Source organism: Cricetulus griseus, chromosome X (genome assembly GCF_003668045.3).
Source record: "Cricetulus griseus strain 17A/GY chromosome X, alternate assembly CriGri-PICRH-1.0, whole genome shotgun sequence".
NCBI classification, from domain to species: Eukaryota; Metazoa; Chordata; class Mammalia; order Rodentia; family Cricetidae; genus Cricetulus; species Cricetulus griseus.
The window spans coordinates 100,220,605-100,239,758 of record NC_048604.1 but is presented as its reverse complement, the minus strand read 5'-3'; the positions used below and the strand labels follow the sequence as shown (position 1 = coordinate 100,239,758).

The 19,154-nt window shown below is 37.7% G+C and overlaps 1 protein-coding gene across 2 annotated transcripts in view; it reads left to right on the top strand.

Annotated features, from left to right (window-relative positions):
• Glra2 (glycine receptor alpha 2) overlaps positions 1–19,154 on the top strand; it is a 192,096-nt gene that overhangs the window by 125,365 nt on the left and 47,577 nt on the right. The window lies entirely within an intron of this gene.

Here is a 19,154-nt window from a genome sequence, read left to right as displayed (position 1 = left end):
TACACACAAGTCTCACTTAGAAAAACGGGCACAAAAACACTATGTCACAAACCAAGATTTTCTGCCTCATCCCTAGCCCAGAGTTAGGGAGACAAAATGGGACCTATAACTAAGAGTTTGTGTCAAGTCTTGAGGACACTTGAGCCTTTCAAATGTGTTGACCGACAAAATGTGTTTTGTGTTACAAGACAGCCAGGAGCTTGAGGGAGAATGCTGTGGTTGAATATAAAAATGTTACCCACAGGCCTGTGTTGAGTACTTGGTCCCAATTGGCAGAGCTATTTGGATCCTATGGCCCAGTTAGCTTTTGGGAGGTGATGAGGATTTTAAGATATGGGATCCAGTTGGAGAAAACAGGCAACTAGTAACATGCTTTTAAAGGTCCCCAGTCTCTTGTTCCACATGCTCCTACTAGCATGATAATCCACCTCACTACAGTACCCAGAAGCAACAGAGCCAAGGACTATGAACTGAAATCTCCAAAACATATGCAGTCAGTCCTTATGTATTAATATACTTCTAGACTATGAGCCACATGAGGGAAAAAGCTTCCTAGGGATGAAGTTGTCTTCTCAAGATTTTTGTATCCAAACCCTGGCTCCCCAAATAAGACTTTCTTTAAAAGTAGAGACTTTATGGATGTATTTAACATTTAATGATGTCAAAAGGTCTGAGGACCTTATAGGAAGAGCAGGAGACACCAAAGGTCACTTCCTCTGTGCATGCACAAATAGGTCACAGGAAGTCAAGGTGAACAGGAAGAAGTGCCAACAAGAAAGACCTTCAAAGAAAATGAACTCTGCCATCATCTTTCCCTTATACTTCAAACCTCAAAAAACTACAAGAAAATAAATGTCTATTGTTTAAGTCACTTAATAAGGGTGTTTTAATATGGTACCACAATGCAGCTAATATAGAGACCAATCTGTCCTCCGTTACATCTCTCACAGCATCTTGAATAGTGCCTGGCATACAGAAAACCTTCAAAACTGTATACTGCACTGAATTATAACATTTAATTGACTGAACAATGGAAGAGCCTGCTTGGGCACTGGGTGTAGAATCCAAGGCCAGTGTTACTCTTGCACAGTATAGGTAGTAGGTCAAACATACCTCACCTACAATTTCAAAATTCAAACTGTTCAGAAACAAGAAAGTTCAAAACAGACCTCATTTAGCAGCAAACCTTGAGGTGAACAGGAATAGAGCTATTTAAACTTATGTCACCAGGTTTTTCTTATGATTGTGGTGTTTTTAATAACTGGTTACTTCCCCAGATCTGGCTGGTATCCATCTTATAAAATCTATAGCTTAGGCACCACACTACCTTGTATATAATCCAGAAAATTCAGAATTCCAAACTTCGCCTGGCCATAAGGGATTTTGATAGAAAATTATGGACCTGTACTATTTAAGAGATCAATACCAGTTTTGCATCTATCCACTCAAGGAAGACCATGGGACACATCAATTATCAGGTTTGCAAGTAAATTACAAATGCTACTTGGCAAAGTGGGAAATAAACATAGGAGGCTCACAATTGAAAATATCATGTATTTATTGATAAAAATTGTTATATAGCAAACAATTCAAGAAAGCATTTAAAATAAATCATGAGTGAGTAAAATTTAATTAATAGTGCTAGGATAATTTGTTACAAGAAAATTTATCATTATAATACTTAATATTAGTTTAAAAAATAATCATGCAATTATGTTCTAAAAAAACCCTTTGAAGAAAAGTCATTGCTTCTGCTAAGAAATTATCTTAGGTTTTATCCCATTGTTCATTTTTATGTTTATCCTACTGAGATTTTTATATTAATGTATATTAATTATACAAAGGAATGGGTTTCATTGTGATATTTTTATATATAAAAATAATATACTTTGGCTATATGCACCCTTTCTATTATCCTTTTATCTCTATTGCACCCTTTACATTTTTCATCTACTTCTAACCATTTTCCTGTCCATGGCATAATTTCATTCTTAATGACTGAATAAAAACTTCATAATTCCTTATCCATTCATCCATCGATTGACACCTAAGATGACTCCAGAACTTGCATTCATAGATATTCAACTATCTACAATAAGCTGATTTTGATTCTTTCAGAAGTATATAGCTGGATCATATCCAAGTTGCATCTTCAACTTATTAAGGTACTTCCATACAAATTCCCATAATGACTGAACTAATTTCCATCTAAAAATCTTTTCTGAGATTAGTTCCTATAAGTTGTGATTTTCTAGAAAACTGCCTATTTCATCCATGTTCAAAATTGTCTGTGTATAAGCTAATCAAAATAATATCATATAAGTCTTGATTTTATTTTTTGGTGTTCCTTCCCATTATTATTTTGGTGTTTTATAACTTTAATAGTTTGACTTTTTGAAAATTTCATACACATATAATATGCATTTTGATTATTATGAGATCTAATCCCTCTCCTATTTCTATTACTTGTCTCCCTATAAGAACATGTTTCATATTAATGACTATTTTAAACATTTTTTAAGATTAGTAACAAGCTTGTTTCACATGTCAATCCCAGCTCCTCCCCTGCCCCCCACCAACTCCCCCAATCCCCCACCCATACCTCCTCTGATCCCCAGGGAGGGTGAGGCCCTCCATGGGGGCTCTCCAAAGTCTGTCATATTATCCCAGGTAGGGCCTAGGCTCACACACACACCCCTGCCATGTGTCCAGACTGAGAGATTATCCCTCCATTTGGAATGGGCTCCCAAAGTCCATTTGTGTGCCGGGATAAATACTAATCTACTACCCTAGGCCCCATGGATTACTGAGGCTGCTTCTTGTGGTATACTGATTCCAATATTCCTGAGGAATCTCCATATTGATTTCCAAAGTGGCTGTACAAGTTGGCAATCCCAGCAGCAGTGGAGGAGTGTTCCCATTTCTTCACATCCTCTCCAGCATAAACTGTCATTGGTGTTTTTTTGTTTTTGTTTTTGTTTATTTTAGCCATTCTGACAAGAGTGAGATGGTATCTCAGAGTTGTTTTGATTTCCATTTCCCTGATGGCTAAGAATGTTGAGCACTTTCTTATGTGTCTTTCATCCATTTCATATTCCTCTATTGAGAATTCTCTATTTAGCTCCGTACCCCACTTTTTAATTGGATTGTTTGGTGTTTTGGAGACTAGCTTCTTGAGTTCTTTGTGTATTTTGGAGATCAGCCCTCTATCAGATGTGGGGTTGGTGAATATCTTTTCCCATTCTGTAGGCTGCGGTTTTGTCTTGCTGACTGTGTCCTTTGCCTTACAGAAGCTTCTCAGGTTCAGGGGGTCCCATTTATTAATTGTCGATCTCAGTGTCTGTGCTATTGGTGTTATGTTCAGGAAGCAGTCTCCTGTACCAATTTGTTCAAGGTTACTTCCCACTTTATCTTCTAAGAGGTTCAGTCTGGTTGGATTTATATTGAGGTCTTTGATACATTTGGACTTGTGCATGGTGATAGATATGGATTTATCTGCAATCTTCTACATGCCAGCGTCTAGTTATGCCAGCACCATTTGTTGAAGATGACTTTTTTTTGTCCTTTTGCTTTGTGGATGATTTTGAGAGGCGATTATACTTTGTAGGCAAGTCTACCTCAAATAGGCTTCAAACCCACAATTCTTTTGTCATAGACACCGTACATAGTTCAGGAAGTATAGGCATGTGCCACTGTACGCAGATTACTTATTATAAATAGTTATATTTTTCATTTTCTCTTCATTAACCTTTATATCCATTTAGTTTGTGTAAAAAGCTATATTTCATTGTATTTATTTTGAGGCTGATTTTCTGTAACATATATGCTCTTGTTTTGTCTTCATTAATTTCTTCTACTTTTCTATAGTGAACCACTTTGTATACTAACAACAATATTAAATATAAATCTAATTCTGAGTACTACTCAATGTAGGTCTTATACTTATGACACAAATCATTTTACTACTTCTAGATACTATGCAATTGTCCTTTATAATTATTGTTTAAGTGGTAACAATAATCCACTATTGCCTAGAAAGTAAGAACTTTTATTTCTGGGGCGTCATTGTTCTTCTTTTCTAGCTTTCTCCCATTACTATGAGAAAGTGTTTGCACATTATTTCCAATTTTTGAAGTATTTGGAGTTATCTTTACCAAATAGTACACAGTTGATTTTTGTGAATAGGGCCTTGCAAACAAGGCCTCTTCTTTGTTTACAGAGTTCAGAAAATATCAACTAGATCTTCTTCATTAATTGTGTGATATGGATCTTCCATTTGTTCTCAACTTATGTATATTTAGTGTATTAGATATATTTTGAAAACATTTTCTTAAATCTTGAACACCCCAAAGCCTGCCACACTCCCTTCTCTGCTTCTCTAACACCTATACTTCCTCCTGTTTTCAATTGTTGCACCAGACTGTAACTGCATATTTACTTGTCCATTCGTATAAGGGCCCTAAAGAACAGGGACTATGTCTTATATAGTGCCAAATCCTCTGAACATGCCAGCTTCCAGCTCATAGAAGGACATCAGAATCATTTGCTGAAAGGCTAGATGATCATTTCCTACTTTAAGATTTCCCATAGAAAAGACAGCTGATCAAAGAGAAAAAATGAGTGGGAATATTAAGGCTAGGCTGGAGATATCTGACAGACTACCATGTTGATAGTCAAATGTGAGTCATTAGTACAGCATTGGGCCAAGTGCAACAGATGCCAAAGTGGACAGTATTCATTCCCAGCATTCCCTATATGCCTCACTCCCCCAACTTCACTCCAGCTTCACTCCCCCAACTCTGAATGCACCAGTCATTTCATATTAATCCTCTGGATCCAATGTGAAGATACTTCCTTAGTCTTACTTTTTTTGTCTTTCCACAGTGAAAATTCCAATTGACTGGGTGGATCGCAATTGGATATTGGTTTTGTAAAATTAATTAGCAATGTGCTGTCACTATCAGTTTAATTTTTCAGAACATATGCCCCAAAGGGAGCCTATTTGTCTAAATAAATCTTCTAAATAGCTCCTCCATTTCTGTGCCTAACTGTGCTTTGGGAATACATGCAATCAGTGTATAGCAGGCATCCAAACTCAGTCATGAGCTTTTCCTTTTCCTTCCATCCTCTGAAGAAATGACAGAATTCCATTACCTGATTTAGATGTGCCTCAGTTCGGGAGATGTATGATTGCTGTTCTATTAGCTAGCTTTAAATAACACAAATCACCATAGGAGAATTAGTGGGAATGAGCAAGGTAGACATCAAACTTATAGTAAACCCTTAGATTGTAAGGTGCTGAGAGGAATGGAAATGATTCCAATTTACAGGATGAGGGGTGGGTACATGCTGAGTTCACTTCCACACCTAGGTTTGCTTTTACTAGTTTCTTTGATGCTGGGGAAATCACTGAGTATCTCTGATTTCAGTATCTTCACAATCATATGTACGAGTTAAATGAAATATATATCGAAAAACTTGAAAAATCGGTATACCCTATGCAACATATACAATAACAATTACTCATGGTGTCAATGTGCTTCCGAATGTTAGAGCATATTGGTTAAAATCATGCAAACAATATTTCCATGTTATTCCTTATTAGTTGCATACCTTCCATTCCACCCACATCAGTAATACATGTAAAGAAAGAAAGCTTGAGTTTTTAGCAAAGGTCAAAACCAATTATGAATTGTAATACCTTATATCTAACTCTAATGCTGCTTAAGAGAGTATAAATTGAAATTCACACCAAATTTATCTAAAATTCCAAAGGCATAATGTCACTCATTCGGTTGTTTTGAAAATTAATAGTTTGATATTTCAAGGTAAAATCCAAATGTTTCAGGCCAAAGGGTAACTTTAAAATAAGAATGTTTGAAGGGGAATTATCCACCTACATCCAACACTGACAGCCTTGACTTCAGGACAGAACAGTTGCTCCTAAAATCTCCTAAGTGCTTCTATCCAGGCAGAAGTCACAGGAGACTGACTCTCTCATTTAACTTTAATGAAGATCTTAAATTGGATGAAACTATTAATTAATCTTACTAATTTGCAGTACTCAAAGCATTGACTCTAATGACATTATAGAAACGTAACTGGCTAATTTCACCATGATGATGAGAATTAACACGCTTGAGCACTTAGAAGATACCAGGCCCAGTTCTAAGTTCTGACTTTTTATTTATGTGCACTCGAGTCCTTACAGCAAATCTACTAGGTGGGCTTCATTTATTATTCTTATTTTTAATTTGATAAGTCTGAGGCTCAGAGTCATTAAGTGCCTTGCCAGGTTATTCAGCTAGGAAGAAGCAAGGCAGGATTAGGACACCCAAAGTCCAACACTTAGATTCCATTTTATCCCTATGCTTCCTTGTCATATAAAGATTTATTATGACATTGAATGGGTATTTCTTTTTAATCAGTACCATTTACTTCCAAGCAAGTAACCTCCCATTTTAGGCAAGTTCTACCCTGCTGTGTAGAGATATTCAATGAAAGTACATTATCAGATGACACAGAAAGTGTTAGGGAGGCGGAGAGGAGGGCCTGGAGGCTATTTCTAGGACTTTCAGGCCATATCATCTTGATATTAAAATTCCACCCTACTATTGACTTGGTTTCCTCTCCCCTCACTTTTTCTCTCCTTTGAGTCTAAAGATGTTACAAAGGAGAATCCCAGAGAGAGGAAAGTGGGGTCAAGGGAGGAGAAATGCTGTGGCCAAGTTTGCAAACCCACCAGTGACTGGCCCAAGACCCATATTCCTAGCATCTTCTCACAGCCACTGCCCTCATAACTCTACTGCTTCCTCTTAGTTTCTATAATCCTACATGACTGATTCCTACCAAGAGACTCAAATTGATCTGCACTCTCTGAAACAGCTATATGCAAGTGATATATTAGAAACTGGTGTGCTCAATGAGCCCAACACAAATCTTTTCACACTACCAATTTATCTTTCAAACTATGTGGTATACTTCCATACTGAAAAATAATGAGAATGCCACCTGATTGCGTGGCCTTTTTCATTTCTTCAAAAAGCTTACTCATTTGTTCATGTCATTTTATTCAAGAAGCTGTCAGATTTGTTTTTAATTACTTATACAGACTCCCTCAGGCTAGTGTTTATTCCAAATATGCATCTAATTATTAGTGAGTGATTTGTGCTTGTGGTTTTATTTTTTATTGTTGTTTCTGGTGGTGGTGGTGGGTTTTGCTGTTGTTGTTTGGTTGGGGTTTTTTTGTGTGTGTGGTAAGCAGAAAAGTATGGAATTGAGTTCCATCAAAATGGTGCCTGGCTGCAGGAAATGGAACCAGCTGTCAAGATGGCTCCCATGGAGATATCCTTCCTGACCTCAAGCCTCCACCATGAATGCACCTTAAAGTATAGTGCCGATGGGAAACTAGGCCACAGGAAATACACTGGGTAGGAAAACTGCTTGGCTACCACTGACTATGCCATTCAACTAAAATAATATTTTGTACCAGGGTCTTATATGTGAAATACTCTTTAAGGAGACACTGTCCTTATCTCCACGTTGCTCCAACTCAATGTTGAAAGGATTCAGGCATGTTGTTGGGAATCTTACTACAAAGAGAAGGCTTATTATCCACTAGAGTTAATACAAGATTCAAGACATTCTTCAGGAAATGGCCTTTTTATCACTATAGTTTAAACTGAATTTATAAGATAGCTCTGGATTACAGCCCACCATCCTCTATTCTCCACATTCTCTATAGCTTACCCATCAGCCATCTCAAAAATCAGCTTGCATTGTGTCTTAGTTATTCTTCTATTGATGTGACAAAACACCATGACCAAGGCAACTTATAAAAGAAAGCATTTAAATTGAGCATATGGTTTCAGAGGGTTAGAGTCCAGAATGGTGGAGCAAAGACATGGCATCAGGAAGAGCTGAGAGTGCACATCTTGATCCACAAGTAAGAAGCAGAGAGAAGCCCACTAGAAATGGTCTGGTCTTTTGAAACCTCATGGCCTGCCCCCAATGACACTATTTCTAAATTATTCCCAAGCAGTTCCATCAACAGAGTACTAAATACTCAAATATATGAGCCTATGCAGTGCATTCTCATTCAGACCACCAAACACTGGGGACATGCCCTCACTTTAGGATGATGGAGAGCTTGTATATGCTCACTTAGCACTTGCTCATCTATCCCACTCTGATAAGGTTCTGAGTTTCAAAAATACTCAAGAATAAGAAGTGTAGCTACTGCTGCCTTCCTGATATGGCCTCTTCATCTCATTCTAGGAGTGCAGACCTGGCCTTTAAATCCTGCATCAGTAAGTGCATTTCAGGAAATGGAGGCTTCTCGGCTCTTTCATACTTTTCTTCCTACCAAGCTCTAGGTCTAGGGGCTATAAGATGGAAAATATTTATTATCAGCATAAATTTATTGCACCACCATAAAATATTGCATTTAGTATAATCTAAAAAAACAGCAGTGATTTTCTTGAGACAGGATCCCTTGAACTTCTGACCCTCTTGTATCTGCCACCTGATTTGGGAGATTACAAGGATGGGTTAACACACCTGGATTTGGAGATGAGGCCAAGACTCAGGATTGTACCTGAGGCCTTGTGTATAGTAGTCAATCATCCTACCAACTGACCTATATCATCAGCCCCCCAAAGAGGATTTTTTTAAATCAATATTCTCTCTTCTACTCCCTTGCTCGTAAGTGTAAAATTAGAACCTAGTTTAGGGTGGAGTTTGCGAAAGAAAGAAAGAAAGAAAGAAAGAAAGAAAGAAAGAAAGAAAGAAAGAAAGGAAGGAAGGAAGAAAGCATGAATGATTGAATGAACAAAGCATCCCAGGGACACATGCTGAAAGAGCACATGATCGCTGTGCTCATCTTTGAACATTCAAGACCTGTAGCTACAGGTTAACAATTCTGCTTCTTACATGCCCATGCCATTGCATGCACTTTCTCACCTTTTGTTCACTGTAGATGGTGTCACTGAGTGAAACCATGGTCTGTGAACAATTCCAGAGAAACAGAGTTTCCCCCGAGGCCAATGAACTAGCTAAGCAGAGTTTGAGGTCAATCCAGGTTAATTATGAATTGAAGCTCAAACATTGGCTACATGATTTTTGATAAAGTTAAAGAGTAACACATTTGTCTTTATAGTAAGAGATAAATAAATCAGAGCTGTGTGGTGAAAGTTCTTTATTGAAGATGATTTTCCTCTTTCTTTGCAACAGTATTTCAAGTTTTATGACATACAGGATGTTGACTACAATGAGAATCCCCTCTTTGTGAACTTATATTATGTGAATTTTAAATAGTACAAAAGAAAAATATTAATAAAGTCTTAATGGATGCATAGAACATGAAATGCAACAGATTATATTTTACGTTTATTCCCTTGGGGAACATTGCCTTGAATTATGCAAGTTTTATATTATGCAATGTTATCAGAAGGTCATCCATTGCAAACCAATGAGACTGAGCATCTACAAAGTGCCAAATGAATGTTAACATTTAAAAAGCAAGTACCTCACACAATCCTTCATGACCCCATTGGACTGAAATCCATGGACACCCTACCTCAATATGAAGAAACTGAGATTCCAAAAGATTAAGCCATTTCCCAAGTTAATTGATTATTCAGCCAGGATTAAAATATTAGTTGGCCAAACCTTCATATGCTTACCACCACACACACACACACACACACACACACACACACACACACACACACACACACACACACAGGATAAATACATATCTATTTAAGAGGGCATCATCTTGCCATTCCTTAATATCATCTTTCTAATATTGACACAATATAACTTGCTCTTTTCTTCAATTTCCCCCTTGTTTTTCTAATAGTGGCTAATTAGCTACCCATATCCCACTTGTTTCTCATTCCTGCCCTATTGGATAAGAAATATGCCTCACATTTTGCATCTGAAGGTGCAGTCATAGGACCTAAGCAGTGGTGGTATTCTTATTAGGTGAGAATTGCATGGAATGTGGCAGGGATAAGCACAGGGAAGATTTTCTTGAGTCCTGTGTCTTCTGCTTTCTCTGGATGCAAATACCCTTCCTGCTTTGGCTTCCCTGGATGCCTTATTTGCAAAAACTTGAGAGATCATTTCTGTAGGGTGACACTACAGTGCAGTGAATATTTCTTGGTATTGCTTGTATATTTTTTTGGGGGGGTGAACAACTGTACTCTTCTAGTACCCCTTCCCTGTTCAAAACTCCCGTGGATATATGGCTTTGTTCAGCCACTTTGAACAGTTGTCTGACTTCTACAATGAAGAAAAACATACTCATAAACAATATCAGCTAACTAGACCTGTGTAGCACCCAATGCCAAACAAATTGATCCCAAAAAGGTTTTCAGGACCATCTATAGCTGTTGATTCATTCAGATAACAGGTTTGAAGTTACTGCCACCCAATGGCTATTTATGCAAAACACACTTCACACTGTCATAAGAGCTGTATTGTTTGCATTACTTCGCCAAGACTCTAACAAGAATATCAACTATGAAGTGAAAATGCATGAGGGTTAGTTAGGATACTGGCATAGACCAGATAGTCGGCTCTGCCACTATACGTCTTTGCCAAGGAAATCTGATTTTGCTGCCTTAAACAGCAGGTGTAAGCTGTTTTAATTAGGCAATAAAAATCACAACCTGGCCCTGAAACTATAAAGACAAAATTGTACAACATCATGAATCTTTTGGCACCACAGTTAATTTAACTGTCTATTTTTTATGATAAAATGGATGAGTATGCATAAGAGACAAAAGCAAAAAGCAAAGCCATAATTCTTCTTTCCATGTCTGTTGATTTCTGATGTTATATGACGTTGGTATGAATTTTATAAACTTAACTTTCCATTCATGAAATTGTGGTGGAGATAGTGCTGGTATACTTCATAATACCAAACAGAACATGAATTGATTCGAGATACCAAATCTTTTACTCCATACAATAGGGGTATATATCAGACTACTCTGGCCAACAGGTAGCCTCCATTTCAACAAACATTAATCAAAGTTCATTTCAAAGTTTTCTCTTCAAAGTTTTCTCTTCAAAGTCCGATGAAATGAAATTGTTCTGCACATATCAGAAAAGCCTCTGTTTTGCTTTGGTACCACTTTGTTGCATAGTTCAGGAATAATTAAAACAAAATGACCCAAGCAGGAGGTTATGAAGGATAATTGCTCAGAAAGAAAACTAGTGCTGGAGAGATGGTTCAGCTGATGAGGTTACTTGCTGTGAAAATAGGAATTCCAAAGTCTAAATCACTAGTACACATATAAAAGACAAGTTTGGCGATGTACATCTGCCATCCCAATGTCTGAAGATAGAGACATTTAGATACTTGGATCTTGCTGGCTACCCCAGCATCCTAGCTGAAACAGTGAGCATCAGGTTCTGTCAAAGACTCTTTCTCGAGAGAACAAGGTGCAGGGTGGTAGAGGAAGACCCCAGACTTCCTTCTCTGGCCTCCAGATATGTGCACACAGGTATGTGTATCCCTGCTGCACACACACATACACACACACACACACACACACACACACACACACACACACACACACACACCTTCTGTCTCCCCACATAAAAGAAAACTTGCTTTGGGAACATTGAGACTGTCATATGAATCCCAATATGTTTCTTTTCTATTAAAACTAATGCTTGGTTGATCATAGTCACTTGTGAATTTTCTCCACTACAAGAAAGTTCTCTCTACATGTTCATAAACAATCCCCTTTATTGGCTTCTAGAGGAATGACACAGCTCTCTGGGGTCAGCCCAGTGGCTAGGAATGCACTTTAATTGGCACATTAATTGGCACACTGTCCTATGGGAACGCTTGCCTGAGGAATGAAGAGAGTAGTCCTTATGAAATGATTACCCATAATTCTGTCCTGGTCACCAGAATGGGATAGAAAATGTCCTAACTCATAAACAAGTGGCCTCTTGTCTTGGGAAATGCTGTTGCATCTGAGAACAGAAAACAAATTGTAGGATTGTAGGATGCAAGTAAATAAACTCATGACTTGTTTTTCTACTTTGAAATTGAGTTGAGTGTGCAATCAGTGAGACAATGGCTTCTAGAAAACTTTCTCAAGTTTTCAAAAACATCAAAAGTATTGAGAAACCATCAATGAGAACTATCTCTAACAGATGTTGACATGATGCCCAAACAACAGTAAGTACAACAGATAGGTGCTTACCTAGAACCAAGAAAACCTAAACTACCCAGTTGGCTCTACTTTTCCACCAGATCAGTTTGTAAACTATATGAGCTATAAAGCTATAAAAACATAATAAATATTATTTTCCCTAATGAAAACAAGTCCAGAGTAACATTAACACCATTGTCTAGCATCTCTAAATTACATAACCTACTGACCAGCTAAAGCAGTTTGATCTGCTCCATTTTCATCTTGGGGTGGGTCAGCCCCCAGGCTACCTGGTCGACCCCTGCTCTAGTTATATGATACTTGTTAGGTACAGCACATTATAGCCCAGAACTCATGGACTCAAGTGATCTTCCTGCCTCAGCCTCCTGAGTAACTAGGGGTGGCATGTCTCTAAAATAATAATAACACATAATTTTAAAATGACTTAAATTTGTCTTCCATTTAGTTATCTTTTTGTAGTTGACTTTTCATATAATAGTGATTGTGAATTAAATTTGAAATTTTGTCAGTCAAACACAATTTATGGGGCACTTGCTAACAGCTGGAAGGAAGCCTTGTCCTCAGTGGCATAGATAGAAAGGTATTGAATTTTTATCCTGAAAATATTCTATACTTCAGTTGTGTAGATAAAACACATATGCATGAACACTAAACTGGGTCAACTAACTATAAATACATTATAAAACCTAAAGATGAGTGAGACCACTGTGGGCAGAGAAAGCATCATATCAAAGACAGAAATTTGAACTACTCCTTAAGTAACTGTCTGAAAATAAGTAGAGAGGAATGAGAGAATTTACACAGTGGAAAAATTAAGCAGGATTTCTGAATCTAATAGCAAAATTCACATTTAACACCAGATAATTTCTTTTCCTGTGCTCCTCACTTTCAGCTTCAGATATTCCCAAGTGTCCTTGAGAGGGGCATACCCCTAATTGGGAGCCACTGGACCAGATATAGGTACTAGGTGGGTGGGAGCATTTATTTTCTTTCCTAACATTGGGGTTTTCACCTCTAAATTACTAGCATTTGAGCTGAAGAACTTGTGGCTGGGGAAATCCTGGGCATTATAGGATGTCTGGAAACATTCCTGACCCATACTAGTAGCACCTCCCAGTGGTTGTTACAAGTAAAACTATCTGCAGATACTACTAGGTTTCCCCTGAGGTGCAAAATCACTCCCTCAATTTGGGAACCATTGTTGTAAACAATGAGTCATAACAGGAATGGTGTTGGCTTCCCCAGGGGAAAGTAGAATTTCTTAAAGTGCAAAGTTTGTGTTAGGAAAGAGTAGGATAAAGTTAAATAACTAGGACAGACACATATTCTACAGTAACTTGAATACCAGAGCCTGCAAAAGACAGCCATAGTAATGCTTAAGTGCATGTTTCCAATAGATTTTTTTAATTAATTCCATAGAAGCAAATGGACAAAGTGCCACTAGAAGATACTGACTGCAAAGGGACCTATTGTTGCAATAGTCAGATCTACCAGTTTAATGGCTGAGCCTGTAATCTTTGGCATGAAAACCAAAGAGTAAACACCACCGGTACTTTGCAGATAGAAATGAGAAGTCTATACAACAGACTGAATGTTAGAGTGAAGGCAAGGAAATAATCAGTGGTAAAAGCAGAGTTGTTAGTGAGAGGACTCTAATGAAATGAATGGATGAGGAGACATTGAATTAAATTGATGCTGTATCTGTAGACATTTTAGAATTAGCACAGGTGCACAGGAGATGTCATGGCTGAGGGATGGCTTTGGAAACACGAAAACCTGAAAACAGTGGATGAGTGCAAGGAAAGATTCTTTCTCATTCATATTATATTCTACTCTGGAGCAGGTGGCCCTGGGTTTTTGAGAGATTCTGGCTTCTTCAGCATATGGTACTGCTGTCTTGAATGAAAGACATTCAAGGTAGCTGTAGAAAGGTTATGTCCTAAGGGATATTTTAGAGCCCTCAAATAGCATGCATAGTTTCTTCCACATTCCACTGTGTATTCAACTGGACTCGAAAAACTAGTTCTACTGGAGAAGGAAATGGGATTTGAAAGAAGTCTCTGCTATAGGATATTCACCACCAACAACAACACTTCTACCACCCTCAAATACACAGAAACAAGAAATCTATAGAAGTGTGTGGGTTTATTGAGAGTATGAATATAGAGTAGAAATTAAAGCCGAGAGAGTAAAAGAGACACAAGACATGGAAGATGTCCCATAGAAGAATCACGTATATTGTCAGAGTCTGAAAGGGAACCAGGCCTGTGGAGAAGTTGAAAGTGTCAAGAGGATAGACAGAGCCATGAGGAAAGAGAATGTTGGCTTTTGGTAAGATCTTTGCTTTTGCATACAAAGAACTATATGGGAACTATGATAAAACCTGTATGCCTATACCTCATTTGAAAATGATCATTAGATGATTTTTATGAGGATATAGAAACCTTGACTCTATCTGCTTGCCTTCAGTGCCTTCTCTGCCTGGAATGCAGACCTGTCTATCTGCCAGTCTTCATGAACCCATCCCCAAAATACACCCCATATACAAATCACTGGATTCCCCACCATCCTCTATGTTCAGGGCTTTGCTTCTTCTGGCCATTAAACTCCTGAAGGCTAGAGACTGGAACACATTTTCAATAAAGAATAAGTTTTAGGGTCTGCAGGTCATTTGATTTTCGTCACAGCCACTCAACTGTGCCATTTTAATATAAGTGTAGCCATAAGCAATATGAAACTAACTAAGCAAGTATAACAGTGTTTCAATAAATATTTGGCAGACATTCAGTGAGTCAGATCTGACCCTTGGGCTACGATTTACTGTTCCTGGTCTATTGTGAACAGAGTCCCCAGAAGTGTAATCAGGGAACTTCTGGGAAGAATCAATAAGCATCTTAGTCATCTTGCATCTTCTGATTTACCTTTCATAGCACCTACTACAGTGGTTTTCACATAGCACTAGGCTATGAATGTCTGTTATGTTTTGCATTTCTTAATATTGTTTTTTAAACTGCTTGTTTCAAAACTATTATTGTTACCATTATTATTGGAATCTCCCTCCATCCCTCCATCTCTCCCTCTCTCCTTCCTTCCCCACCCTCTGTCCTCTCTCTCTCTCTCTCTCTGTGTGTGTGTGTGTGTGTGTGTGTGTGTGTGTGTGTGTGTTTGACAATGAGAGTTTATGTGTACTAAACAGCACTGTAGAGGTAGAAGTCAGAGGAAAATTTTGGAAGTTCATTCTCTCCTCCTACTGTGGAGTTGAAGTAGTATCAAAGTGAGGCCATGGAGCTGGATCAGTAGATAGCTAAACCTGCTAAGGCATCTTGCTGGCATAATTAAATATTCTTGAAAGGAGACTTGCCAGGATGGCATATATTCATATAAAACCAATGTTTTAAAGGCTGAGGTGAGAGGATGATGAGTTCCAGGCAAGTCTGACCTATATAGCAAGACCTTGTCTCAAAAACTAAAACTAGAATTAAAATTTAAAAAGTAAAAATACCTCTAAAGAATCCAAGTCAGTGAACCATAGCAACATTTTGAGAGCTTAATTACCATTGAAAAACTATTTCTGCAAGTTTGTAGTAAGTAGTTTAGGGAGGGATCAGGTAAGCCCAAGAAACATAAAAAGAATGGTAGGAAAAGAGATGAGCTAAAAAAAACTTCTAAGGATTAGCAGACAAAAGGAGAGAATCTGACATTAGAGCCAGTTAAAAGCAACAAAAAGAAATTTCAGTCCTGAGAGAGCAACACCCAGAGGCATCACATCATACGTAATAGACATCTCTCTATACCCTCTAACTTCATGTGAATAATGCATTCAATGCCAGCACTTTAATGCTGGAAAGAGCTTTATAATTTGAAGGAAACCGAGAGACCAACCAAAATGATTAAGATAGTGAAAGAATTCATTTATGAGCAGCTATAAAAGAAGTCAAATACATGCTGGGCCTGCAGATGATCAGAAGGAGATAGGAAGGGGGTTTAGAAATTCCTGAATGCTGTAAACACCGGGAATAGGAAAAATATGGTCAGCTCTACTGGGCTTCGCTGTGTGTATGAGTATGTCTGAGGCAGTGACAAATTCTCTTCATTATAAGATCTTAAAATATTTGCAGGCAATCTGAATAATATATAATGGGATATTGTGATTAGTAACATTCTATTATCATAGAATAGGATTGCTTCAGATGAGCAAGTGCAAGACCAATTACTGCTTACTAAGGAAGAACATTCTGGAATTCCAGGTGTGCTAAGAAAATTTAAAACTTGTTACATCCCTCTCATAAGCATCCAATTTATGAAGAATATATGTGGATATGTGTGGATAATACATCATAGTTTATGATTATCTGATTTCATGTAAAACATGAAAATGGCTATATTATTCTTTCCTTCACCCACTTATTCATTCATTTATGCATCTATACACCCACCCCACATTATTCTTTCTTAATTGTTATTTTTAAAATTATAATATACATTTCTCCTTTCCCTTTCTTCCCTCAAAACCCTCTCACATACCCCTCAACACTCCCCTTCAAATTCATTAACTCTCTTTCATCTAATTGTTGTTGCATACATATATGTATATACACAATTTATTCTTACCCATGGTTTGTTAGCTTTTGTGTTGTTAATACAAAGAGTAATTTTGCCCAGGGTCATTCTGCTAAAAACAACCAACTTGCCCAGTTGCACACATACAAAACAAGCTTATGGTCTATTGATAGGGACAGAAAAACATATAATTAAGAAAAAACAATAAATTAATTGGAGTTTAGTAAGAGAATACAGAAAATATCCCCTAATCTGGATGGGAGAAAGGAGGAAGATTTAAGGAAGCTTCCTAGGAGAGTTGGCATTTCTGACAGGATTTGAGAGATTCAGAAAGGCCTCAAACAAAATATGAATACTCTTCCCAGGTAGAAATAGTGTTATATTCCTAGGGAAGAGGGTGGCAAAGTACTGGGCCAACTCGGAACAATATAAGTGGGACTGACAAGTAGTTCTAACTGCCAGAGATAAATAGTGGAAAGTAGATAGCAAGCTTAAAAAGAAGTGTATTGCCAGGACATCTGCTATAAGACAATATCTTCTCAACATGGCAGGGAAGCTTCGCTTCTGAAATCTCAACAATATGGATGACCTCAATAATACCTGCATAATGCCAACAACAGTTGACTTACTTATGTGGGTGGGGGAATATCACAAGGTCCCACCCTTAGATGAAGAGCTACAGGGAATTGATGACTGCTAAGACAAGGAGAAGGAGAGTAGGTCTTCTCCAGGAACCCACCCATCCCAGATAGGTTATTCAATCCCAAGTGCTCAGCCCTAAACACATTGTACATGAGCAACACTAAATGGATTAAGTAGAGGTGAGTGAATGTGTGCGTTCGTGTGTGTGTGTGTGTGTGTGTGTGTGTGAGAGAGAGAGAGAGAGAGAGAGAGAGAGAGAGAGAGAGAGAGAGAGAGAACAGATTGCAGAAGAGGACGTGGAATTGAGAGGTGTAGTGGAAGGAGTTGGAGGGATAGGGAAGGGGTGGAAATAACATAAATACAGTACACATATGTGAAACTCCCCCCAAATAAAAATAGTAATAATAACTGCAATCTATTGAGATTGTAGGTATTTTCATTCCCTTGCTAATTTCTCTCTTCCAAAACTGTTTCCATTAACAAAATCACACCCATATGTACTCCAATAATTACAAGCCTTTCTGTAGCATTTATTCTGTCCTTGACATTATTCTAGACTCTTCACATATATTAACTGATTTTCTTCACAGCCTCCTTCATGAGATTGGTACTATGACTGCTCATATTTGACAGCTGAGAAATGTAGTCACCAAGGTGAAGCACCTTACAGATGTTAGCCCCATTCGGTAGCAACGCATTTCTTCCACTCTAGACTTTGTACTCTCCTGACCTCTATGCTGCTGCTAACTTTCTATATAAAGAGACTATTTTATATTATTTCCTGCCATCATACATCCAATAATTGGTCTAACAAATAAGCACAGAGACAATCAGGTATTTGGAGGGGAAAGATGCTCACAGCAGCAAAATTTGTAGTCAAAGGAGTGAAATTGAAAATAACCTAAATGTCTTTTAATGTGTGTATACATTGGAAATGATGATTTAGAAATAAGTTAAATGGCATGGGAAATACCATAAATGCCAAAGGGAATTGAGGCTATAAGCCATGTGACTCTAGGAACTGTATGATGTGGGATTAGAAAAGAAGTCAACATGCTGTTTCAACTTGAACCTTGGCATTCATGTTTTAGTTTTGCATCTTTAGGTGATATTTTAACCCTTCTTTACTCCAGTTTCTTTCTCAGAAAATGGGGTAATACAATTGGTATAGGGCTTAACAGTTACATAAGTACCTAATACTTAAAAGAGTGGTTGGCAAGTACTTATAAAAGAAAAAGGAAAGCATAGTAAGTAAACCCATAAATAATAGAACTGAATAGTACACACTCACCTGGCAGTTTCACAAGTATCTTTGGCAGTCTGGTATTTGTAATGTAACAACAACCCTGTTTTTTTCTCACTGTACCTTGAAAATGCGTATAGAGTAAGATGTTGATCCTTGCAGAGCAGCCAGAGTCACAAGTCCCCTCTACACCTGCCCATTGTCTAATATGTATTCTATTTCCTCTTCTAAGTGGTACTAACATGACTTTTGTACCATTTTTTAGTGTTATAGTCCTTTTATTGCTACATTTTTCTGAGGTATACTGGGATTTTTGGTAATTGTTGTCTTCACTCTGAAACTTGAACCCAAAGTCCTACCTGTCCTGAATGTGACTGCTACTACTGACCTATATACCAGACTCTGATGTGCTATTGTGATTCATGGATAAATTAAGTGATGGTCAACTCAGGGTAATTAGCATACCCCAAATATTGAACTTTCACTATTTTTTTCTGGCAAGTTAATTC